General features: G+C 43.9%; 1 long non-coding RNA gene across 1 annotated transcript; it reads right to left on the bottom strand.

Annotated features, from left to right (window-relative positions):
- Positions 1-21,506: 21,506 nt before the first annotated feature.
- LOC135873235 (uncharacterized) lies at positions 21,507-24,217 on the bottom strand. The gene is made up of 3 exons (XR_010561114.1): positions 24,156-24,217; positions 22,914-23,037; positions 21,507-21,686 (listed from the first exon to the last, which is right to left on the bottom strand). It is a non-coding gene; the product is annotated as an uncharacterized LOC135873235 (long non-coding RNA).
- Between the last annotated feature and the right edge of the window lie 2,320 nt (positions 24,218-26,537).

The raw sequence follows: 26,537 nt of genomic DNA, 5'->3' as shown, positions 1-26,537 counted from the left end.
GCACTTCAAATTCATCAATAATTTAACATGTAGACAACCCCTAAGATTTTTCTGCCATGTGAGATTTTGAGGTAAATTATATGAGAGAGTTTAAGCTATATTTATTATTATTATAATAATATGTATTCCTAGGATATCCATTCACCATAGTATCTGGGCAGCAGCGCTTATATCTAGTTGTGGTCTTATATTATTATTTTCTCTCCAATATCTGTAGCACTTAAAAAAATCATTCACAATTAACTGAATTGTACACATGGCCACTCAGGGAGGATGCCAGGGAATAGGAGGTGGCATGAGAAAAGACAGCGGGTGAGGTAATATCTTTTATTGGACCAATTTCTATTGGTGAGAGAGACAAGCTTTCAAGCTACACAGAGCTACTTCTTTCAAGTAGCTTGAAAGCTTATCTCTTTCAATAAAAAAATATTACTCCCCACCCCCACCCTCTCTCATGGCACCAACATGCAAACAAAAAACAGTGCTATTTATGGGGACAGAAGACCAGGGAATCAATAATGTGAGTGAGATGGGTATTGGCAGGGCTTGAGCAAGAGGTTAAGAGCGTTTAGGGATGAGATGTAGACAGAGCAGAACTTTGCAGGGCCTTGAAAATGAGAGTCAGAAGTTTGTGTTTGTTGTAAATAGAACCCTAGAGTCCTGCTTTCCATTCCCCTGATTAAACTACTACACAACCTATCATGCTGACCAATACGGTCTCGTTATTTCCTTGTCCTCTTCCATCTGTCTATATCCATCTGTTCTCTCTCACCCTATCCAATATTAAACTATCAGAGGTTCTGGTACAGCCCTCATCATCATAACATTGTGCACAATTAATTTCCCTTCAAGCTTTCTATAGCTGCTTTTCTTCTTCCATGATTTATATGGCACTATGGGATTTAATATGTTACAATCTTTAATGACAACTACTGTATATCTGAAACTTGACAGAAATTGCTGCTGGTAGAAAATTAAACGCTGAACTCTTTCCAGTAATTCGGAGCGTTCCTAACTGTAACACTAATCCATGCAATATATTCTAATTACCACAACAGGTCCATTAAAAAAATCTTCCACGTGACCCTTTAGTCTGTCTGTTGTGCTGAAACATTTTGGAAACCATCTGAAACAGAATCCTAGATAATACTTTGACATCAGTGCTGAATTACGTTGCATCAAGAAATCTGAATCTCTATTATTACAACCAGTTACAAAACACCTTGATTTAGGATGACCAGGTGTCCAGTTTTCGACCAGAACACCAAGTCAAAAAGGGGTCCTGGTGGCTCTGGTCAGCACCACTGACCACCACTGGTGGCTCTGGTCAGCACCGTTGACTGTCCAGTTGGTGGTGCCACGCAGCGGGGCTCACAGGTTCCCCGCTAGCCACCGTGCTCTGCGGCTCCTGGGAAGCAGCCGACACGTCCGGCTTCTAGGCCCAGGAGGGTCCTCTTGCTGCCCCGCCCCCCGCCCACAGGTACAGCTCCCATTGGCCAGGGCAGGGGACGAACTATCACGCCTACTAGGCGGCTGTTGAGGGGTCGTGGCACATTCTTCTCCCGCTGCTGCTGGCCCTCTTCTCCTCCTGCTCCTCCTGTGGCTGGGCTCGAGCTGCAGCGCATGCCCTGCGGTGAACCGCGGTCTGTCACCCCATTGCCAGCACCCAGGAGTTGGAGGTATCTATCCCCATCTCTGAGTGCTGGGAATGGGGCTGCATCCCCATCCCCCTCACTGCATCCCTTCTCATCCCAACCCCCCAACACCTCCATCCCCCTCACTGTATCCCTTTCCATCCCATCCCACTCTACCCTCCACCACTACCCATCCCTGTACCTCTTACAGCGCTCTCCTACCCACCCTCTCCACCTCCCACAGCTGCCACGCCCATGTCCCTCACCCTGCACAGCCCTGCAACCCATTCACCTCCATACACTGCTGCACTCCCATTATGTCCCTATACACCCCTGTGCCTCCCACATCCACATGCACTTATAGCAGGCCTGCACAACATGCGGCCCAGGGGCCGCATGCGGCCCGCGTGGGCTCACTGTGCGGCCTGCGGGGGGTGAGTAGGCAAGCGGGGGGGGGGGGTGAGTAGGCGAGCCAGGGTGGGGGCGGGGGCTGAGGCGGCGAGCAGGCGGGCAGTGGCAGGGGGGCAGGTGAGCCGGCGGCAGGGGGCCGGGGGGGCTGAGGAGGCGAGTGGTGATTTGGTGGCTGACCTGGTCTACTGATCCAGTCTGGCTCCCATCCCCTCTCCAAGGGTTGCAGCTGTCTGGAGGTGCCTGCTTTCCACACCTTCCTCGTTCACACCTCATTCATTCAACAGGGCAATTGATTACAAAGTGGGGGGAAGATCTACTTCTAGCAAAAAGACATTTTTCTTTTACCTTAATTATACTACCTTAGGAGCCCGCTATAACATATTACAAAGGTTCAATACTGCTGTTTTGGTGGGGCGGCGCTGGGAAGGAGGGTTTGTTTCCGCGGGGCGGGCGGCGCTGGGGGGGGGTGTTTCGGGGGGACTGGGTGGTGCTGGGGGGGGTGTTGTGTTTCAGGGGGGCTGGGTGGTGCTGGGGGAGGGGTTCGGCAGGGCCGGGGGGTTTCAGCCCTCAGCTATTTTCTTTGGAGTAATATGGCCCTTGCCACTTTACGAGTTGTGCAGGCCTGACTTATAGTCTTCTGCCTCCCCCTGCATTCCCATCCACCCCACATATCCCCCCCCCCTCCTCTCTCCTTCACTGCCCCCTCTCACCTCCACCCTGCTCTCATCCTTGGCCTCTTTCCCACCACATCCTCTCTCTTCCACCCCCACCCCGCATATTTTCCCCTCCAGCCCACCTTCCTCCCTTTTCAGCTGGGTGTGTCTGTGTAGGCAAGTATTTTGCATGCATGCAATGTATGTGTGTAAGAGACTGTGTCTTTGGGTAGAGAGGTATGTGTACTGCCGCATGTGTGTATACCTGTGTGAATAAAATTTGCAGCCTAACTCTTTGATTTTAATTCCTTTTGCTGGCTTGCGCACAAAAAAATTTATGACATAGAATGTGTGAATTCATTTTATAACAAGTTTTTAAAAGAGAAGGGAACTCTAAAAGAAATGCATTATTTCTTTAAAAGTGAATGTTGTTGACCAGTAATTGCAGAAGAGCCAATGTATCATATATTTCTCGCCACCTTTGCCTAGCTAGATCATAAACTCTCTTTTTATGTGTATGTCCAGCACCTACCACCCTGGAGCCCTGATCTTAGTTGAGGTCTCTAGGCACTAAACAACAATTGTAATAATAAATAATGTGGCAGTATATGTGTTAGTGCATGCTAGATGTGTACACATGAATACACACGTGTATCTGCAGTAGGTATGGGAGTCAGTATTTACAGATTTATTTATATAGGTATATGGACAGATGTGCATTTCTGTCATTGTTCTCTATGGATTTGCATTTGGGCTTCAGGAGTAGGCCTTTAATGGACTCATTGCAGCTGTGATAATGTGTTTGGTCCTAATTACACACATAAAATTACAATAACATTAGTAAACAAAACACATGGAGCTGGTTACAAAAAATGGGAAGAGGGGAGGGAAAGAATCATGAAAACCTTTGTGAAATTTCATTTTTTTAAAAATTACCCCTTTGACTATTTTGCTGCCAGCTCTAGCATCCTGTAACAAATAAAACCTGAAATTAGCATAATACATCTGTCAAAACAATAAATATGCCTGTTTGGGCCATGCAATGAAAATGTGAGCGAGGGTGGTGGAAAGCAAGTGACGGAGGGAGGGGGGATGAAGTGAGTAGGGGAGGGGTGTCGGGCAGGGGTGTGGCCTCAGGGAAGGGGTGTGGCAGCAGGCGGGCAAAGGTGTTCGGTTTTCTGGAATTAGAAAGTTGGCAACCCTACCTTGATTTAAAAAAAGAATCAAAGAAAAGGCAATTTTGTGGCTTCTACTCAAAAGCCAATTTTCCTAAGTGGCCTCTAAGAGCTTCTCTACACTTAATGAAGATGCTACCTACAAGTGGAGAGCATCTCCTGTCGGCATAGGTACTCCACTCCCAGAGAGGCGGTAGGACAGGAGAAGCCATCTGTTCAACATAGCGCTGTCTACATTGGAAGTTCGGTCAGTATAACTGCAAGGTACCTTTACTGAAATAAATCTGTAGTGTAGACCAGGGCTGTGTCTACATGCGCATTTTCCAGGTCTACGTCATTTGCATGCATTTGCTGGAATGCTCTCAAGCATCCAAAACAACTTGCATTTGTAAATTCAAATATTGTGTAGTTAGGCACCTAAGGCCTGATCTACACTTAAAACTTAGTTTGACATAGCTCTGGCACTCAGCAGTGTGAAAAATCCACACCCCTGAGCACCATAGCTACGCTGACCTCATAGCTAGGTCGAAAGAAGCATTCTTCCATCAATCTAGCTGCCGTCGCTCAGGGAGGCAGAACAGAACAGCTTCTGCCAGCTTTCCAGCAGTGGAGAGTTCTTCTCGTGAAGTGAATTCTCCACCAAACTATCTCTGGTCCTTTTAAGGTCTCTTTGCTTAAATGGACCAGAAAATCCAGTCCCAGAGTGAGTGAAAGTGTGTGGACACAGAATATTCTACTCTAATCAAATCTAGTTCATTCAAGAGAACATAATGTGAGCTATGGGGTACCAAATGCATTGTACAGTAACTCAGAAAGGCCTAGTAACCAACTCCTATTTAAAATTCCAAGCAATCTTTCTGCAATTCTGCTATGTTCACAAAATGCTGTTTCTTCTAGCTCGTAGTTGCAAAAACTCCCAGTACTTCCATCACTGACGAAGTTGAAAAATTGGGAAATTTACAAGTGTACAACAGAAGGGAGCCTATTTAAGACAGTCTCTTTCAGTAAATAAACCCGTGATGTTTTCTGTTCAGAGATAAGTTTAACAGCTTTCTATTGTGCACAATGTGGAAGCATTGCGTCTTTCATTTCATCTGCCGGTTATTTAAATAGTTCTGGGGTGGGCTAAAAGGTTTCTCCTTTGGCTAATATTTAGCTTTCTTGAAAATCTTTACTTTGGTAATGTTTTCCTACGATCCAAAGATATTAAACATAACTGCATTACACAGGGGGGGGAAATCCATATTCACTGAGTGCTCTTGCTTTTCAGAAAAAGCTGACCCCCTGACTGACTTAGTTTAAAAACAACAAAAAAACCACTAAAACAACAACCACCCAATCTATGTAAATACATGTTTCATGAGTAGGAATAATGGAGAAAACTGATGGCCTATAATGAAGCAAATCAATTTAGTACTGCCATTTACATTACTTCTCCATACAGCATTAAGGAGCAATTCTGATCTTTCTTACACCAGTTTTATAGTGGAGTAACTCCACTTGTGTAATTCAAGTCCCTCCTATTTACACCAGTGTGAGAGAAGAATCAGATTAATAGCACCTCAGAAATAGCCTTTCACTTATTTCAGTGCTATGAACACTGTCGCTTGCAGGTTTCCATCTACATGGAGAGTTTTGAATGGATGATACGGATATAACTAGCTGTTCGGGGCCAGGTTGTAGCACTAGTCGCCTGCTGAGCAAAGGTCGGAAAGCAGACTAGTAGGAATCAGATGAAGACAAGAAAGAAGTGAGGGTATTACAGAGTGCTGCAGAAGGCTAATTTTATTAGGGTCAGAGTGGAATCTCCTTGGGCTAGGCTTTCTAGTTGAAAAACAACTTGGTTGATGACTATCAAGAAAGTTCTCTTTATTTTAAGAGGTATGTTTACTTATACAAAGCTTCACAATTTCTATTCAATTCAGAATTATACAAGTGTTCATAGATGGTATCCTTGACCTAAATGCTTGCATACATTTTCTGGAGTCCTTTTTACATACAAAAAAGACACGGTCTTTTTACCACTGCATGTTGTCCTCTCCTAGTCAGTTTGAGAATTGCATATCAAGAGTATATAAAATATTGTACAAGTGACTGCAGATCTTTCAACAACAGTGTTTGGCTTTTGCCTCAGTCATATCCTGCCAGCTTGCATTGGAAGTAACCTGATCTATCTTCTTTGCATATGCACAAAGTTGTGTATCATTAGAAACTGCAGATTTATGATACTCTATCCACGCTGAAAGATTAGCATATTGTAAATTTTAATGCCTTTGAGGTTACCACTGTAAGAATTACAGGGCAATTTAGAGCAATCCTGTTAGCACTGATTCACAATCTTTTAGCCAGATAAGCATTACTAAACAGATATCAGAACTAGAAACAACGTGAAATGAAACTTTTAAACACATATACAGAAAATATGCCTATTAGTACATTTGTAATTTGTACGATCGTTTAAAAGTAGAGTGACCAGATGTCCCGTTTTTATAGGGACAGTCCCATTTTTGGGGACTTTTTCTTATATAGGCGCCTATTACCCCCCACCCACTGTCCTGTTTTTTCACAGTTGCTATCTGATAACCCTATTTAAAAGAATATCAGGGTTGATTCTTCATTCCGTCCAGGCCTGCCGACAGAAATTCCGGGCTCCAGGGCCAGGGCCGTCCCTGGAGCGGGGGCGGAGGTAACAAATCCGTCACTTCCGGGACCGTCCACGCTGGCCCGTGGGGCCCCCCAAAGTGCGGGCCCCGGAGCAGTCTCGCTTGCCTAGGCGCTCTGCGGCCCGCCCGGGCAATTTAAGAGGGCCTGGGCTCCTGGCCACCACCGTTACTGCAGCAGCAGCCATGGCTCCCCCGGACCCTTTTAAATTGCCTGGGCCCCTGGGCAACTGCCCTCTTTGCCCCCCTTGTCGGCGGGCCTGATTCCATCAGACCAGTTTTACACCAGTGTAATTCCCCTGAAGCCAATAGTGATACACATGTAAAAGCCAGGGTAAGAAAGTGGAGAAGCAAGCCAATTGCTTATACCACATCAGAAGTTACTCATGGTGAGAGCAGGTCAATAAAACAGAACAAATTTTGAGAACATTTTTGAAAATTTAAACATTTCATGAATGTTTTACTGAAAATGTTTGGATTTTGATTTTTCCTGCTTCCCCCTTCATTCCCCCCACCCCCAATTTTGCCATCAAAAAGGATGCAAAAGGGGGCAGAAAGAGCAGAAAAAAATAAAACAAAAATGTTTTACTTTTTGTTTAACAAATGGCAAATTTCAACTAAAAAATGGGGGGGGGGGAATATGAAGTTTTCATTTTCAGAAAAGGCCACTTTCATCTGAAAAATTTTAACCAGCTACATCCATAACAAATACTGAGTACCATCAGTCCTGGAGCAAAGAGCTTGGCTGTAAGTATGGCATATGTCAACTTTCCTTTTAAATTTCACATATAAAATAAGAATATAAAAGTCACGGAAATCCATTCAACATTGAAGATGATCTCACTTTGCATTTCTCCTTCAGGCAGGCGCCACACTCCATTGCCAATCAACAGGGATGCTAACACCATCAGTCAATTGCATGTTGGGACATCTGAATATTTGCATGAAGTGAAATAATCCTAATGCAATAGCTATCCTCATTTCTTATTCACTGTTATGGATAAAAAGCATAATACGGTTAACACATTGGTGTTTTTCTCCATGCCTGCAAGATTCACAGATAATAAATTAGAGTATTAATGGTGGCTGGAAGAAAATGTCTCTTAAATTGCACAAGAATCTTTTTGAATTGGTCACAATCTTCTGGGGGTCTCTAATGAAAATCATGAATACAAAGTCTCTATTAATGCAAATATCCAGCTTGGCCCCCATTTAAGTATCTTCTAGGAAACAATACGCCATTAGACTGTGGAGACCTATGTGAAGAAGCTCCCATATGCAAATCACCTTACTCTAATTATGCTGTAGATTCCATTCTATGCAACTGTAGACAAAAGTCTACTAAACATGTCCATTTATCTTAAAGCCAAGATAAGTTCCAAATGCAATGACAGATGATGGGCCCTTTCCATGCCTTCATGTCCTCACGAAACAAAGGAAAACTGCTTAGATATTGGAAACATTATGATGAATAGAAATGGGAGTTGTTTCAGATATAAGAAAATAGCTTTGTATCTCTATGTACCTTTAATAAGCTGTGTGGCCTAGTACAGTAGTTCTCAATCAGGAGTACGCATACCCCTGTGATTATACAGAGGACTTCCAGGCGGTACATCAACGCATCTAGATATTTGCCTAGTTTTACAACAGACTACGTAAAAAGCACTAGCGAAGTCACATTTCCACATACAGACAATGACTTGTTTATACTGCTTTATATACTATACACTGACACCAGGGGTGAAAGTAAGTCCAGTGACTTACTGGTGTGCTGGGGCCAGCTCTGGCTCCCAGAAGGGGCGGGGCCTAGGGCGGAAGGGGCATGGCTGAGGGAGTCAGAGCCAGCCCCAGCCCACCCTGTAAGGTAAGTGCCCCCACCACCAGGGTAGCAGCAGCAGCCCGGGGCTCCGGGGGCTATTTAAAGGGCCCGGGGCTCCCCTGCTTCTACCGCCCGGCCCTGTATATAGCTGCGGGAGCCCTGGAGTAGTAGCGCGGCTCTGGCAGCTATTTAAAGGGCCGGGGCGGTAGAAGCAGCGGGAGCCCCGGACTTTTTAAATAGCCCCCAGAGCCCGCAGCCCTACCCCAGGGCTCCAGCAGTGGGGCTCTGGTGGCAATTTAAAGGGCCTGGGGCCCTTTAAATTGCCCCCTGGGGAAGCTGGGCCGCCCCAGTACAGCAAACCGGCTCTTGCGGGTACACCGTACCGGGACATACCGGCTTACTTTCACCTCTGACTGACACGTAAGTCAACAGGAGCTGCAGGTGGACAGCACCTTTGAAAAATCCAGCCATTGACTTTAAATGGGGATTGCTGTAGCAAGAATAAGAAAATACACTTCAAGTGCTTGAGAAATAATATAGTTAAATTTATTAAAAGTAGATTTCCTGTTAGAAGGGAGTGAATGGCTCACAACTTCCTATCCCATTGATATACTACGTTATGGAAACACAGCAGCCACCATTAAAAGTTAACATTTTCTTAGAGGTATCACAGCTATTTCCTTTACTAGTTATATGGAGAACTGTAGTATCGTGAATGCCACCGCTGGCAAATTTTGACGTTTTAATGGCAATTACTGTATAATGGAACTCCTTCTAACAGCAATACCAGCTGTGGCCAAATACCACATCTGGCAAGTAACAACATACTGCAACACCTTAACATTTCTGTATGTAAACAGTATATTTCAAAGAAAGACACTGAGAATATTGTCAAAGTAAACAGTACAAAGATTTTCACCATCTAAGACATCAGAAGTCAGTAGCGATTTGCCACTCATTTTCAGTGCTTACTGTTTACTCGACTAGAAGCTTCTGTAACTCAGAGACCATGCTACACTCTGCCATCTGTCCCCCATTTTAACAAACTTAATTTTGGAAATGTTCAGATAACCAGCTAAGACCAGAATGGGAAATACAGAAGGAGAAACTAGAACTAAAATAAAGCAAGAGAGTCTGTTCCAACCAGCTTGATCTATAAGCACAGAAGGTGGAAACCTTTTAAGAAAACCTATTCTTACAGAATTTCCAGACCAGTTTTACAGATTCAAAAGGTTTTGGATAGTTCCAAGCTTTTAATGAACTTCAAACCCCAAATCTTTCAGGGTTCATTCCTCATTCAGATTTTTTTTAATGCTGCTCTTTAAAAACTAAACATTTTCCAACAATAGCATTGCTCTAACAAGCAGATAAACTACTCTGACTTACATCACTGTATCAACTAGTTGTGGGAGCTGCCATATTTTAAGGGGTAGACATCCTGCCAGTATGACCTCTCTGACTTAACTGATGTTATATTAGTCCAATAAACTTTCCATAGGAGAGAAGGTTTATTGTCGCCTGGGGGATGGGCCACCAGAGTAATTGTCCCTGGGGAGGGCTGGTAACTGGCTAGGACAGAGCCAAAATGTTATGGCCTGTGTCATATAACAGGTCAGATAAGATGATCACATTGCTCGCTATTGGCATTGGAATCTATGAATCTATGCAAAAGCAGCTGCCCCAGAAAGATAAGGAAGGAAAGAAAGAAAGGTAGCTGGTTGCATCTCTTGAACAGATCCCAAAGATGCTTGCAAAGGAGTGGGAGAGGAAGAGAGCCACTAAGTAGGCAGATACTACAGTTTTGGTTGCTATAGGAAATTGATAGACTGTGAACCTGCTTGGAAGTAATTAAGGGACCAGCCTGGCAAAGAACTGAGCATGTCCACAAGGTGCTGAACACTCTTAACTTTCATTGCAGTTAATGGAAGTTGAGGGTACTTAGCACCTTGCTGAAGGTGCTGAGCACCTTGCAGGATTGGGTCTTTAACTAGGAGATGACTTTTAAAGAGAACTAGCCATATGCCAGCTTTGAATTGCTTTTCTTTATCTGTTTGTGAGTTATTGGGGGAGGAGGCCAGAAAGGATGTTTTTGTAATGCCAGTGTTTATACTGAAATTACTGACTCAGAGTTGGGAGAGGAGGCAAAATAGAGTTCCATCACAGATGGCATTGTTCTGAACCAGACAGCCTTCAAGTAGAGTTCACTGCCCATTTACAGGACCTAGTCACTAAAACCCTGGCTTACACAGGCTTGATCCAACATCCACTAGAGTCAGTGAGAGCCTTCCCACTGACTTCACTGGAAGTTGGATCAGGCCAATTGACGATAATCCAGGGAAGTGACCGACATTTACATGGACTGTGGCCAATTTATTGTATCTTATTAATAGTGATGAGGGCAACAACCAAAGGTTAGTGGTGGGCTGGATATAAGCTGAGGCACAGGAAGGCTTTGGTAGAGGGCAAAGCATTGATTTAGAGGTGCTGCTCCTAGAAAGTGCCAGACTTTATCAACTGGATGCATTGGTTATTTATTTATCACATTTGTTGCGAAAAGTCAGAGGCAATTGTGTGGGAGAGTTTGGCAGCTGGAATGGGGGAGAGGTGTTTCAGTTATCAATCACTAGGAGCCCAGATCTTGCAAGGTACTGAACACCCTCAATGTCTGTCAGACTGCTCAGTAGAAACTGACTCAGCACACTTTGCAGGTTCAGGACCTAAGCAGATGCTGGAGGGCTGGGCAGCTGGAGATGCTTGCTATATATTCTTCCTTCCTCTTGTTGCACAGGGACAGTATTTCAGAGCTGATTTGCCATCATAATGTGGCATGCAACTGCATATTGCAACCAAGTGAGACCAAGAGTACCAGAGAGGAGAAAATAGATTGGCACGAAAATCCTCTTCTTTTGGGGGGAGAAGGAAGGGGTCCACAATATATTGCACAATCTGTGTCAATATCCCTACAAGAAATGCTTATCTGTGCTGTACCTTATGAGCAAGACCACTGAAAAATCCTGAATGCAATTAAAACATTTATGTTTCACTTCCCTCTGCAATTTTATAATCCTCTCATCCATCAGTTTAGAAAGAATATTAATACTGGCATTGGCTGTTCCCAACCTCTTCTGCTGAGCCTGCTTTCCCAAGCTGTCCCAGCCTTTCAGCACCCAGCCATAGCTACTGAGAGGGGAGGGGACTCTTCGGTTCAGAGTAAAGAATGGAGAGAGGAGAAAGTCAAGCCCAGCATTGGAGTTAATATACAACGGAGCAGATCCTGATTCAATAGAGTTGTGACAATTTACACCAACCCAGGACTTGTCCAAACACGTTCAACTCAAGAAAGAAAAAGGAAAAAACCAAGAGACACAAATGATACAAAACTGTCGGCATCAGAGCTGCACTAGAGTCAAACAATTCAAACCTGGATCTGACCTTACACCAAATTCAAGGTGGTCAGGCATGCAGCTTTGGTTCAAGCCCATCTAATATTTAGAACGTCAAAAAGTTTTAAAGCTCCTCTTGGTAATTCTCTCTTACTCAAAATCATGAAGTTACAGTGCTGAAGTACTGCTCTTAGCATGACATCACATGAGCATCATAAAAATACATGGCAAATTGATTTATGCACACTTAAACATCTGTGGCATTATTTTTAAGTGTGTACAGCTTGTTGAGTCAAAAAAATGTTCAAGACATTCAGTTCTATGGGACTCGATATTCTATGATATAGTCTACCTGTTTTATATCAGTCATGGTCCTAAATTAAGCCCAAACTCCCCAGCCATACAGGACTAGTTAAAATGCAGTTTTTATCATTATTCCATTTGAGGCTAAGCTAGTCTTTTCTAATGGTGGTGATTTTTTTTCATCCACATCTCCTCATGCATCTCTATACTCTATACAATGCACAAAGAGAAAACCAGTTGTTATGTGGACTTGATGAGAATCAGAAATTTCCATTTCCCTTCCCCCCAATCCATTGTGGGGCTTATAATTGCTTTTGTTGACAACAAAAGCTTCAGCAATTAAGTCAATCAGGGATTGAAATTTAGGCAGAACACCACCCCATAGCTTGTTCTGAAAGAAGCAAATGTGGCTTATTTACAAAACAATGTGCGCTCCAACAAGTTGTTGGCGCCTCATTCAGCTGGAAACAGAGCACTCAGTTCATGGGATATGCACAACATTGGTAGGGTTGTCACTTTTTTTACTCAGGCCAATACCAAATAAAAGGAATTTCATCACCTTTTTGCCCCAATCTGTCTCACTCTCTGGCTATGTCTACACTACACAGCTTTTAGCAACATGGTTTTGTCGCCACAGCCAGTGCCACGAAAAGTCGTGCATGTAGCTGCTGTTTGTCGGCTCTCCAGCTGACAAAAAACTTCTATCCCCAACGAGCGGAGTTTGCGTCGTCAATAGGAAAGCGCTCCTGCCAACAACGCACTGTTCACACGGGCACTTGTCAAGGCAAAACTTTTGTCTTGGGGGGGGGGGGGGGGTTAACACCTCTGAAAGATAAAAGTTTGTCATTCAATTGCCAGTGTAGACATAGCCTCCTATAAAGCAACCTAATTTAAACAAATCACACACAGCCATAATGGTGGCATGTTTAACTAGGTTCCACTGTAGAACCGGGTATGTGAGAGACTGAATACTGGATAGAAAGAAACTCTGGAAAAAAGGGTAGAGCACAAAATATTCTTTAGGTATAAGCCATTTTTACAGAGTTGGTCTAAAGCAGTATGGTCATTTTTATCCATTGCTTGATCTCATAGAGAATCTCAGTAGAGGTGGCAGCATATGGGTATTGAAACCCACAAAGATTTTGGCTTGAAGCAGCATGAAATTCAGATCAGGATTTGAGTTCAGGTTCCACACAAACCGCAAGGTGCATCTGGGACCTTCAAAGCGATCTCTTGTTGCCAGATTTTTCACATTATAGGTGAAGCTGGTAGCGCCACCTCTAGTTAAGGTTTCCCAACACTTCCATTTTCAGTTACTTATAAACTTTGTTACAGTTTTAACAGTTCGGGTTAAAATTTTCCATGTGGGTGTCTGCCACAGGCTGAATTTTTGTGGAAAGTTGTACCCAAAATGGTTCTTCCATTTCTGAGAATGTGTTTAGGAGAAAATAGGTCATTTTGTCCACATCCAAAAAATTCTTACAATCCTTTTGTTCTGCGGTTGTAACACCCCCTTTTCCAAATTCAGCCAGGAATATTGCAGCTAACATATGCTCACTTCTTAGAATTTGGCAGCTAAATTCCCCAAAGATTCCTTTTGTACTGGGTATGCACCATCCCCACAGAGCAACTCAGCATGTTCCATCCTGGGGCTGCAGTAACTGAGCAGGACTTTCCTAGTTGCTGCAGGCTACTGTGACACCAGATGTTGGAACACAGTAGGGAGATTCTCTTGCTACCTACCATATTGACATGCAGGGGGCTGGGAAATGTGATGGAGGACAGGGTGAGAAGGAGCAGGGATGGTGGTAAGAACAAGAATCAATGGGGTGGAAAGATGGGAAGGAGCAGATAGGAGTGGGGATGAAGCCGTTGTTGGGGAATTGGATTGTAACAGAGCACATGGAGGACAGAAGCAGAAGTGACTATAACCACTGAATATTCCCCTCCGGCCTGGATGAGAACCCAAGATTCCTGAATTTCAACCTTTCATCTGCTGTCAGCAAATAGCTGTGAAACCCACTTGCCAAGTGCATGTCTCATCACCCACCTCTAGTGACTGCTCCACATACAGGATAACAACCAGTTTCTCCATTAGCTCATGTGGGAGAAGTCTCTGCTATGGATCTAAAGGTCTGAACCCTGCTGATGGTCCAGATGGAATATTATATTTTCCAGGGTTGTTTTTTTCGGGGGGGGGGAAGGGGGGGAGAAGAGGAAGAGAAGGGGCGCAGGGAAGTTAGTTAAGGAATTACATTAAAAACCCTATGTTAAAAGAATGCTAAGTTTGCAGAGTCAAGCATTCAGAGGTTAGGAAATACCAGAATTAAAGTTTCCTGTGCAACTTTAGTTCAGCCCCCTTGTGTGTATGCATTCTGATGCAGTCTTTAATTACATGATCATAAACTATTTTTTCCACAAGCTGGCCTGCTCTGGGGATGAATCAGGATTGTGCAGTAAAAGACAATGTTGCTATCTGCCAGACCCCTGCCTTCATTACTTGCAGAATTTGCAAGACATGGAGCAAATGTGGCAAGGAAATGCAGGAAAAGAAAAGATGGTCTCCTGGAATGTCACCCTAAGAATCAGATTCTGCTCCTGCCTTTGCCACAGAGTTTCTATGTCTTAAACAAAAAACTTTCACAGGTGGTCACTAATTGTGTGTTCCTCATTTTCTGGGACCGAGACACCTGGAGCCAGATTTGCCAAAATGCTGAATGCTCAGAGCTGCAACTGAAGTTGATTGGAGCATACTACAAAACATATGAAGTGCTATATAATGCTGAGTACTCTGAAAAAGTCAGGCTCTAGCAATCTTAAATTGGGTAACCAAAATTAGTGGACTCTCAACAAATTTAGCCTTAATCCCCAGCTGTAAAAATGGGGACAGTAATACCTCTTACTGTCATAGGGGCGTTGTTATGATGAATTTATCAGTGTTTGTGAAGCACCATATTGTATGGTGAAATTCCCATTACAAAATCCAGAACGGTATTAATAATTTTGTATTCAGGGCTGGATGTGGCTGGTGTGGCATAAATAAGGTTTGGGGCCACACATTAAATGTAGAGGATAAAAATAAATGTTAAATAACTACCCATTCACTGAATGAGGCAGGAGTCCTGTTGGGGAAAAAAAATGTATGACCAGGTAACTAAAGATGGTGTCAGAATGCACAAAGGGGCTGAATTAAGATGGCACAGAGACCCTAATTCTGGCATTCCCTAACATTTGAGTGCGTGACTTTTGTAACCTGAATCTTCCTGTAATGTAAGTTTTTTAGAGTAATTTAAATATAATGTAATTATAAACTCAATTTCATCATTAATAATGTGTGGAATAACTAGCACTGTGCTTCCAGGGTGATTGATGCAAACAGCATATGGCTGTGAATGACATTCTTTTTCTTCCACTGGTTTGCAGAAAGAGGTATTTTAATTATCCTTTAACTTTATTTTCATATACAGAAATGCTATTGCTTTTCTAATGAGTAGGCCAAGATTTAAATTAAAAAAATCAATTGTAATCCATCAGTAATGACAGATTGATATTCAAAAATCAGATTTTAAAATCAGAGTTTGCCGTTTTATAGCACCTGTAGAGGAGTATCTCAAATCACTTTACAACCAGAGGTAGGTATCATTATCCACCTTTTACAGATATGGAAATGGAGACAAAGAGATTTGTGGTGTCTTGCCCAAGTTTAGAGTGGGACCTCATAGGGAGTGGAATCCAAATATGGTGACCAGACAGCAAGTGTGAAAAATCCGGGGGGGGGCGGGGCGGGAAATAGGCACCTATATAGCATCATAGACTTTAAGGTCAGAAGGGACCATTATGATCATCTAGTCTGACCTCCTGCACAACCCAGGCCACAAAATCTCACCCACCCACTCCTGTATCAAACCTATGTCTGAGCCATTGAAGTCCTCAAATCATGGTTTAAAGACTTCAAGTGCAGAGAATCTTCCAGCAAGTGACCCGTGCCCAGGGATGGCTCCAGCGTTTTTGCCGCCCCAAGCGGCGGGGAAAAAAAAAAAATCCGCGATTGGCGGCACTTCGGCAGCAGCTCTACCGCCACCGCTTCATTCTTCAGTGGCAATTTGGCAGCAGGTCCTTCCCTCCGAGAGGGACCGAGGGACCCGCTACCAAATTGCCGCCGAAGAGCCGGACGTGCCGCTCCTTTCTGTTGGCCGCCCCAAGCACCTGCTTGCTGCGCCGGTGCCTGGAGCTGGCCCTGCCCGTACCCCACGCTGCAGAGGAAGGCAAAAAAACCCCAGGGCCTCTGCCAATCTGCCCTGGAGGAAAATTCCTTCCCGACCCCAAATATGGCGATCAGCTCAACCCTGAGCATGTGGGCAAGACTCACCAGCCAGACACCCAGGAAAGAATTCTCTGTAGTAACTCAGATCCCACCCCATCTAACATCCTATCACAGGCCATTGGGCATATTTACTGCTAATAGTCAAACACCAATTAATTGCCAAAATTAGGCTATCCCATCATACCATCCCCTCCATAAACGTATCAAGCTTAGTCTTGAAGCCAGATATGTCTTTTGCCCCACTGCTCCCCTTTGAAGGCTGCTCCAAAACTTCACTCCTCTGATGGTTAGAAACCTTCATCTAATTTCAAGTCTAATCTTCCTGATGCCCCAAGGGCATCTGGTCAACCTAAATCCAAATGCCCCAAGGAGCAGCCCTCTATTCAACCCACTGCACTATGCTACCTCCCATACTTAGACTTGTTTAAATATAATTATTCCCTTTAACTGTAGGCCAGTGATAAAGCTGATCAACTGCAGGTTTTTGCTGCTGGTGAACTCAGCCAACAAGCAATTTTTAGTCATGTGTCATGGAAAATACAAGTACAAGCAAATGCAATGGGTGTGTGCATTTATCTGAATAAAAATAATTTGTTATATTGGTTTTTAAAAGTAAATTAAACAGTGGACCAAGGACTTCAGGCAATCTGCCAATGTGGCATCCGGAGCTGCAGGAGTTGGGTCATACTACTTCAAAAGGGAAAAGAAGCAACAACCTAACTCATTTTATTTGCAGATGATCTGAGCTGGAAAAAAAAGACAGCATCTGATGGAATATTCACTCTCTATAATTTATTTTTTAAAGGATAAAATGTATCAGTCACGATTCAGAATATAATGTTAAAAAAATCACCTATCTAATATTTTTACCTTATTATCTAACACAGTGGTTCCCTGGGGCGGTACGCAGAGGTCTTCCAGGGAATACATCAACTCTTCTAGATATTTACCTAGTGCTACAACAGGCTACATAAAAAGCACTAGCAAAGTCAGTACAAACTAAAATTTCATACAGAGTGACCTGTTTATACTGTTCTCTATATTATATACTGAAATGAAAGTACAATATTTATATTCCAGTTGATTTATTTTATAATTATGTGGTAAAAATGAGAAAGTAAGCAATGTTTCAGTAACAGTGTGCTGTGACACTTTTGTAGTTTTACGTCTGTAAGCAAGTAGTTTTTAAGTGAGGTGAAACTTGGCAGTATGCAAGTCAAATCAGACTCCTGAAAGGGATACAGTGGTCTGAAAGGTTGAGAGCCATTGATCTAACAGGTGTAGTCACCAATTGTTGCACACTATACAAACTCTTTTGCCCCAGCAAGGTAAACTTAATTCCCATCATGCCTCATCATCTGAGATCAGAGCTTGCAACTACTGGGGTTACTGAGTAAATCCTCATCTTGCTTTCAGGAAGTGGGATCCTGTTGAACGTTCCAAGCACTCGAACCGTGCCATCGTTTTATGATTTTTAATCATTTTTAAGTTCAATTATGGAGGAGTAACTTGATCAGAGCACTGCAGTGTTTGCTGTTTTGGTATCAGACTCGCACAGCTTTGTGTAGAATGTACTGTGTGGAGCAATATGGTATTAATAGCACTACATTTATTTATAATGATAACAAGAACATCGAGTTACAATAACAAGAATTAAAAACAGCAAGAGTTTTGGAAGGGATAGAAGCAATCAGATTTCAAGGCATACGCCAGTCTCTAATAGATGAGGGTTCAGAAGGCGCTTTGCCTGTGGGCAGGGTATTCCATTCCTGCCTACTTCAGGATTTCTTGCACTTTTCTCTGATGCATCTGATACTAGCCACTGTCAGGGAAATGGCTACATTGCCACAGTGGATCAGACCAATTCCTGTGTTCCTATGTATAATATTAATACACTAGAAGATTATAGTATCCATGGTATTAGTACACAATAAAGAAGTGAAATAAACCAGTAGTTTTCCCACCTCCCACAAGGTACCATACACTTCCCAAATCCCCTACACACACACACACATACATGTGTGACCCACTGGTCAATGTTTCCCTCTCTGTGCCAAATCCACAGAAGATGTGAGTCACTTCCATCTTAAAAAGAACAAGAGTAGCATCCGAAGAAGTGGGCTGTAGCCCACGAAAGCTTATGCTCTAATAAATTTGTTAGTCTCTAAGGTGCCACAAGTACTCCTGTTCTTTTTGCAGATACAGACTAACACGGCTGCTACTCTGAAACGTCCATCTTGACAGCCTAACTCTTTAGGTCAAGCTGTAGAGGCTCATACTCTAGCTCTGGAGGACCCCAGTTCAATCCCTGGTGTCAAAATGGCATCTATCAAATAAGTAAGGGCTCTCAGCAGTTTGAATCCCAGATGAGCTCCATTTAAGTGACAGCTGCTTTCTTGAAACAATGATTGAACCAGAGACCTCCAAAGCTCAAAGTCGGATTTTAAAGAACCAGGCTCAGTAGCTGGGGCTGTAACAAACATATTTTCTGACAGAGGAGCATAACACACCCTAACCCCGGGGTTCCACCCACACCCCAGGTTTGCCTCCAGAGTCCCAGCACATTTACATCCTACTCCTGGGTCTGAAAGAATCCCTCACTTTCAACTTAGCCTAAGGCCAGGTCTAAACTTGAAAAGGTTTGCCAGCATATCTACCAATATAACTATACTGGCAAGTGGAGGCATAGCTTACCCCAGGGTAAAAGTACTTTTGTCAGTATAGCTTATATCAGTCCCCTAAACAAAGTAAGCCATACCAGCAAAAGCACGTTTATGGCAGTATTACTGTGTCTACCTTAGGGCTTTTGTCAATATAGAAACATCACCCCAAAATAAATAAACAAACAAAGCACCACCACCACCACAACATTGCCATACCAGCAAAGGTTTCTAGTGCAGACCTGGTCTAAGATAATGCTGGGGAGAAAGAGGGGTGGGAGGGAGGAACCATGTTCTCCCACATTTCCGACTTTGAGAGAACATTTGGAGCTTAATCCCATCTTCCCAGTGCATCCCAAATTGTCATTGAAATCAAAGAGGCCAACATTTGTAAACATTCATGTGGCCAAGTTGGGTGTGCAAATCACCTGATGCACACATGAGTTGGCACACACAAACACCCTTGCACAAATCCAACCCCAACTTATACATGCACTTTTTCACAAACACTTTTCTTTGAGCATCCAAACTACCAAGGCCTAAGTTGGACTGAGATGATTTGCCTGCCACCTTTCACAAAAATCTTAGGAAATTGAACTCTGTTTAAACCATAATTGGGATGAAATTTGGGGATCAGATTGGCTGATGAAGATTCCATGTCTTGTAATTATCTTCCAGTTAGCGAATGCTGTAATAGCCTCTTCCCCAATAAGGTCTCTTCACCATATAACATGCTTTTCAAATTAATTTTATACCTGTTATGATTTCTTGTCAGCTATTTTAATGACCCTGGGGCAGCTGGTAGAAAGGGACAGATTACAAATTCATTAACATCTGTACAGTACTTTGAAGAGCAAAAAGGCCAGGTCAGGGGCTAAGTATTTATTACTCAGCTTTAACTATGAAAGTTGCTACTGCTTATCTATAATTTTTTTATCGTCAGTTCCTCAGAAGTTTTAGGCAGGGAGCTGATCTCGTCCCAGAAACTTTTGCTTCCTTCCCCCCCCCCCCCCCCCCCTGCTGTTTCCTACTGAGGCTTTATGAAGCCACTTCTGTTCTATGCCACACCAGCTCTCTGTTAACTTCACCTAAAGAAACTCTAGTGAGACAGATTTCAGAGTAGCAGCCGTGTTAGTGTGTATTCGCAAAAAGAACAGGAGTACTTGTGGCACCTCAGAGACTAACATATTTATTTGAGACAGGACTCAATTCCTCACAAAACATTCAGTGTGGACCCTTCCTTGGGTCTACATCTTCTACGGCTCTTTTAGGATTGTTTAGATCTGACCCCAACCTGCATACCTAACCCACTGATGGAGTTTTCACCCCATAGAACTGTTATTGCTTACCCTTCAGTTCTGGTGCAGTGAGTGGGCGCCTTGGAAACCATGGCTGGCGATACTGCAATCAGAGTCAAACATTTTTTTTTTTTTAAATCACCTGTTTAAAATTTTGTTAGATCCTGGATAATTAACTTGAGAAGATGAAAGCTGAGATGGTTTCTTATTGCTGTTTTCTTTGACAGGAGACTGTGCAACTCAGCCAAATCAGTTTCAAAGGCTTCCACTCCTCTCCTCACACAGCTGAGCAGCAGAACAGCGATTTGTATAGAAAATGGCATCAGCAAAGAAGGCAGGCAACTCTTGATAGGCTCAAAAACATCTGTGGAATTTATGTAGAGGATCTATATGGTGTGGAGGGGGAAAAGGTCCAGGCTCAGATCTTGTTTCCAACCCACACGATAGCAGCAGCTAGAGGTAGAATCTTTAAAACTGTACAGAATTTGAGATGTGCTGGGATCCCATGTTTTTTAATATACTCCCCATGTTCTGTCAAAAACAATATCAAAGGGCCCAGCTCTGCAACCCTTACTCAAGTTGGCTGCTAAATAAATGTTTTGCTTGTTTTAAATAAAAGTGTCAATTATCCCCATGTCACAGATGGAGGGCCCGATCCTGAAAGCATTCTCTATTACTATTTAATGTTTATATTACAATAGTGCCAGAAACCCTAATCAGTATCAAGGCCCCATTCTACTAAGCACTCTACAAGTATAGAAATAGACAGAGCCCAGGCCCCAAAGACTTGCAGTCTGTGGTCTTGACCCTGAAAATACTTAAGCACAAGGTCAATTTTACACAAGTTTGTATCTCCCTACCTTCAATGGGACTATTCACCTGAGTAAAGTCAACTACATGCTTAAATGTCCAGCAGATTGGGACATGCTGAAATGCCATGCAGAATTTCCAGTGGCGGATCTACATGAAGAGCACCTCCAGGAGCAAGCCTGGGGAAACTGAGACGCAGAGAAGCTAGCAATGTTGAACACACAAGTGAATCAGTGTCAGAGCCAGAATTAGAACACTGAAGTACATGTCTCCCAGCTCCAGACTCAGTTGGCTAAGCCTTGGCTTCTCTTATGATGAGCAGCCTGTTCTATGTTATTACAGGATACATATAATTTACACACACAATACACAGATTGAAATATTTATTATCCTTCATGGCATCAGGATACCTAATCTGGACATTCCAAAACACTGGCCAATGCTTCCAGGGAGACTGTGAGACGTGCATACCATACTTTTGTCAGGTGCGGCCGAAACAACTTTTTCTGTACAAAATAACGTCCTCATTTTTCTTGCCAGCTGTACCAAGCGTCACCTTTAAAAATTGACAGACATTACAGGTGAAGCACTGAACTCTTCATTGAGTTCTTTACTTTTATTGTAAATGAAGGTATGTATGTGGGGGGGTAAGGGGAGGGGATTTTCCACAGATCTGTGCCCTGACAATGTTGTGAATGGCAACACTACAAAACTGTTATAACTTTGCAGTCCTCAGCAGTGGTTCCTTTAATATTTACCTTTTCATTCAAATTAGCAAAACCATAATTACAATGTTAAGAACAGCATTTTCAAGAGCAGGAGAGAAAAGATTTTTTTTGTCATTGTCCCATGAGTTATATATTATTTCAGTCTCAACGGGCACTTCGGAAAGGCCTATAACCTCAACCTGGACATATAGGTTGAAAGGAAGACCTGTGCATATATTGCGTCTGAAGGTTACAAATGTTTTAAGTGGCCCCAGACTTACACAGACAACCCCAACACTTGAGCAAATGTCAATCAGAATAGATTTACTGTGCTTGTTTGAAGAGGGGCAAAACAGAACATGGACCATACTTCTGAAAGGGAGAAGAAGAGATTTACTGAGGGAAGAAGGAGCTGATGAATTTCAGTATTGTATAGTTGAATTAAGGGGGTCTTATCAAAAGCCTGCTTTCTTTGTTCTCTTTCTTTTGCCCCCCCCCCCACACACAATTAATAGCTCCCCCAAGAGCAACTTATTGCATACAAATCTTTTGCTGTGTTTTAAGCAAAACCACAATTTAATTTTTTTAAAGGCAACCAGTGAATTACTGCCAAGGAAAGTCACGGCAACAAATAGCATGGTTGAAACAAAGCACTTTGGTGCTAGTCCTTGGTAACATTTGTAGACCATATTTTTGGCAATGCTGCCTTTTCAAAGAGGCAATTTCTAATTCAACAAGAACAAAGCCAAATTCTGTCACCATTAATATATTTAACCCTTTATTCTTGTCCGTAGAAAAAATAATGCTTAAAACCCATCAGAACGTTTTAATAGGAATGATGGTTTTGAGTTACTGGATAGTTTCTCCCCTAACTGGCATTATGAGAAAAATAAAGGAAAAAGATCAGTCTCTAAAGTCATCTGGATTTTTTGCTCAGCAAACCTCACTTAAACAACGTTGATGCAACCCCAGACATCACCCAGACAGAGTTCAATACAATCTCCGTGCATTGCACTACTCCACAGACATGAGCATTGACACAGTTACCGATATCGAGCGTATTTTTGGTGTATTACCTGAATCTCTCATTGCGTCTCGTTTCTCCCTTTCTGCATGATGATATCAAGTGGAAAATGTTCAGTGGTTTGCAGGCAGGAGGCGACAACCAGGAAGCACAGTTGTGACAGAGCTTTGTTCTGCCTGCAGTGAATTACATACAGCAAGGGTTAGACACAGCAGCAAATTATTAAATCAAAGCATCCTTTTAGCCTGGATCTATAACTATTTCAGGGGTGCAAGGGGGCGGGGTGTGACATGCTTCCAGATTCATTCAGACTAGAAATAAAAATAAATGGAAAAAAATAAATATCGATTCCCTATCTCCAAGTTCCCCCTTTTTTGAAAGCAGCCTCCCCTTTAGCAACTCCCTCAATGCCGAAAAGGGAAACAAACACCCTGTGGCTATTACATATGAGAGTTGATGGGTATAGGAGACAGATAACACATGCACGCACACACCAACGGATCAGCTGGCATTTCAGACATCGCTTTACCATCCCTACCACTGCCCCCCCCCCTCTTTTAATAGACTAAGCCCCTTTTTAAAGCCTCACCCCTCCCGAACGCAGGAAACATGCAAAGCCTCCCCCCCCCCAAATTGCAGGGCTTGTCTCCCCCCTAAGCTCCGGTTCCTTGCCTTGCCCTTCCAGCGATCATTTCACCCCTGTCAAGCAGAATCGGCCAGATGAAAAGCCCTAAACAGCTGTCTCTTCTCCTCCTCCTGGAGGCCCCTCCTCGGGAGAAAGGGCTGGAGATAGAAAGCCCAGCGGGCTGGAGATAACAACCCCTCGGCGAAGAAACTATTTCTTTAGGGAAGGCCCGGGGGCAGGAAGGAAATGCAGCCCCCCGTGCTGCTAGAGACAAGGGGGAGGGTGGTGGGCGGAGGGGCTGGCTTCAGCCCGGGCTCAAGGAGGCATCTGAGGACACCACCGACTCAGCCAGATGGCTGTCACCCCATGCCAGAGCCGGCACTCACCAGCCCCATCGTCACCCCACAACCCCGACACACGAGCAGCCCGACCTAGCTCCGCCCGCTGATGAGCAGGACGAGAGATTCCCCGCACCCTCCTTTGCAACTCCGCTTGTCAACACACACACACACACACACACACACACACACACACACACACACTCTATAACCAGCCATGCCGTGAGTTACTGGGGTCCGCTCTGAAACCACTAGCTGGCGGCTGCTTTAAAAGGCTCCATCGGACACACCGGCTGAAAGAAGAAGACGGGTGTGAAAGAAGCTCACTGACCTGGTTTTGTTTTATTTCGGGCTGCTCGCCCTACAACAGAAGCAGCCTACGCCCCCTCTGCTCCCCTGCCCGCTCCTCTGGCGGTGCCCCTCGCTCCCAGGCCAGCGCTGGGCTCGCAGCGCGCTAGACTCGGAGACAGCCGGGAGCAGAGCTAACAGGCTGGCGAGGGAAGAGAGTGGCGCGGGGGGAGGGCGGGGGAGTGGCTCTTTGCTTTTTAAACACACTTGGGCTCGCACGCCTGGTCGCAGCCTCCTCCCCAGACAGGGAGCGAGCCCCCCCCCCCCCTTCCCGCTCCCTCGTCAGTTTCACAGCTGGCACCAAACCGCAGCGGGAGCCCTCCCTGCCTTACCCCACCAGAGACGGGCACGGCGGGGGCCAGGAGACTCCATCCCTCGGGCCCGCCTCCTTCTTTCCACCCCAGCTCTGCCCCGGCAGCCTGTGGTTGGCAGCAGCGATCCCCCCAGGGGCGGTCAGGTGTGGCAGCCCCACGGGCAAGAAATTATAATGATAGCCATGTGATCATGCCAGGCGATGCCATAATAAAATCATAGCGTCCTAATGAGCAATCAATAGCAAATCACCCATCCCCTTAGTACTCCTGTCTCCTCTCTCCAAAGCGCTTTGCAGGGCATGTAGAACTAAAAGTACAGTACCCTTCAGCACTGCTGCTCTCAAACAACCCCCTGACTAAAAGCCTGGGGGGGGAAGAGTCATACAAAGGGAATCCTGGTCCCCATTGTGCAGTCGAGAAACAGAGGGGTTAAGAGGCCTGATAATTGTCACACAGCAACTCTGTGGCAGAAATAGAAAGAGAAGGCAGGGGTTCTTTCTCTGAGTTTGCTTCTCTGGGCCATGCTGCTAGGCAAAGTGCAGCGGTGGAGAATAGAGAGGCAAGAAGGGGTACTATATATAGGGGCTATTTATAACTTTTTAGCTTGGGGAGCTGTAATAACCTGAATTTTTCAAATATATTTTATTGCTTTTTAATAGACAGGGAAAGGATGATGGCACTGTCTAAAAATTACTAGTCGGTGTGTGTTAGGCATTCCCTTCAGTGCCTGATCTACAGAGGATATGGGTCTGCTATAGCTCTCAGCTTAAATTAGACTTTCACATTATAGAGTCTCTTGCTTTTCACTTTGGAGGTCCCCAGCCAACATGGCAGTCATCACATCACTGTCCATGTACATTAAAATAACACAAGAAACAGACACAGGACCCAGTGCTGTTTACTCAGAAAACAGTCCTGTTTCCATCAGTGGTTGAGGACAAATGTGTTCAGATGTCTTGGCATCGCATGAGGTCAGCAAGTGTGAAACAAGAAAGATCCATAAATTAAGATATCAGATAAGCGTTTCTCCTCTGTCGGTTGAAGAAGTTCAATATTGTGGGATACATTCATCTTCCAAAGTCAGAGTTGCTTTTGATGTGTCGATGGCAAGTTCTGGGGAACTGGATCTACAGACAAATTGGTATGACCCCAAGAGCACTCTACTGCCAGAGGTCAAGGGGTTCCCTGGTATGTAGCAGTGAGTCTCAGCTGGCCTGACCAGCCCAGTGCATCCCACGCACTGTCATGATATTTATTTAAGAGGTGTCTTGTAATATATCATTGGGAGACTAGTAACTCACTGATTATTAATATTCTTGTGTGATGTACGTACAGTTCACATGCAAAAAAACTATAGAGAAGTGCTGGAATGGAAATATATTCCTCCAATTTGTTTGGCAGATAGTGCCTAATCCCAGCTGGTCCTAAAAAGAATGCTGTTTCACAGACTTGACTGTGTCTCCAATGTAAATTAAGCAAGGTGTGACCAAAGATAATGAAAAGCACATTTACATGCAAAGTAAACAATGCAAGCAAGTGAGGGAAAATAACCACTGAACAATCTCCATGGGGGATGGAGACTGCACCTCCAGGAAACCTTCCTGTCTCCTTTGACAGGGTCAATGAACTTGGAGAAGATAACGACAAAGAGTCCTGTGGCACCTTATAGACTAACAGACTATAGAAGAGATAGAAGAAAAGGCAAAAGGCCTTTTTGTCATCCTTCACCTGAGGAGACAAAGAACCAAGTGATTCGGATTCGGATCCTGGCTAAAGGATCACCAGCGAGGCTGGAAGAATGACTTTGGTGAGAAAACTACTTTGAATAAATGACGCTAGTTTGTTAAGTTAGATTTGAGTCTTAGAAATGTATTTTTACTTTTGCTTGTTTGTAACCATTTCTATCCCTAGCCTTTTTACTTGGTATCACCTAAATCTGTGTTCTGTTGTTACTGAGCTTGTTTTACTTTGTGTTAACCTTAATTAAGTTAACAGGTTACTGTGTACTGTCTCTTTAAAGGACCAGCAAACTTGATTAGGTTTTGTGAGTG

Source organism: Emys orbicularis, chromosome 2 (genome assembly GCF_028017835.1).
Source record: "Emys orbicularis isolate rEmyOrb1 chromosome 2, rEmyOrb1.hap1, whole genome shotgun sequence".
Lineage (NCBI taxonomy): Eukaryota > Metazoa > Chordata > Testudines > Emydidae > Emys > Emys orbicularis.
The sequence above is the reverse complement of the archived record's forward strand: the minus strand, read 5'-3'. Positions and strand labels throughout refer to the sequence as shown.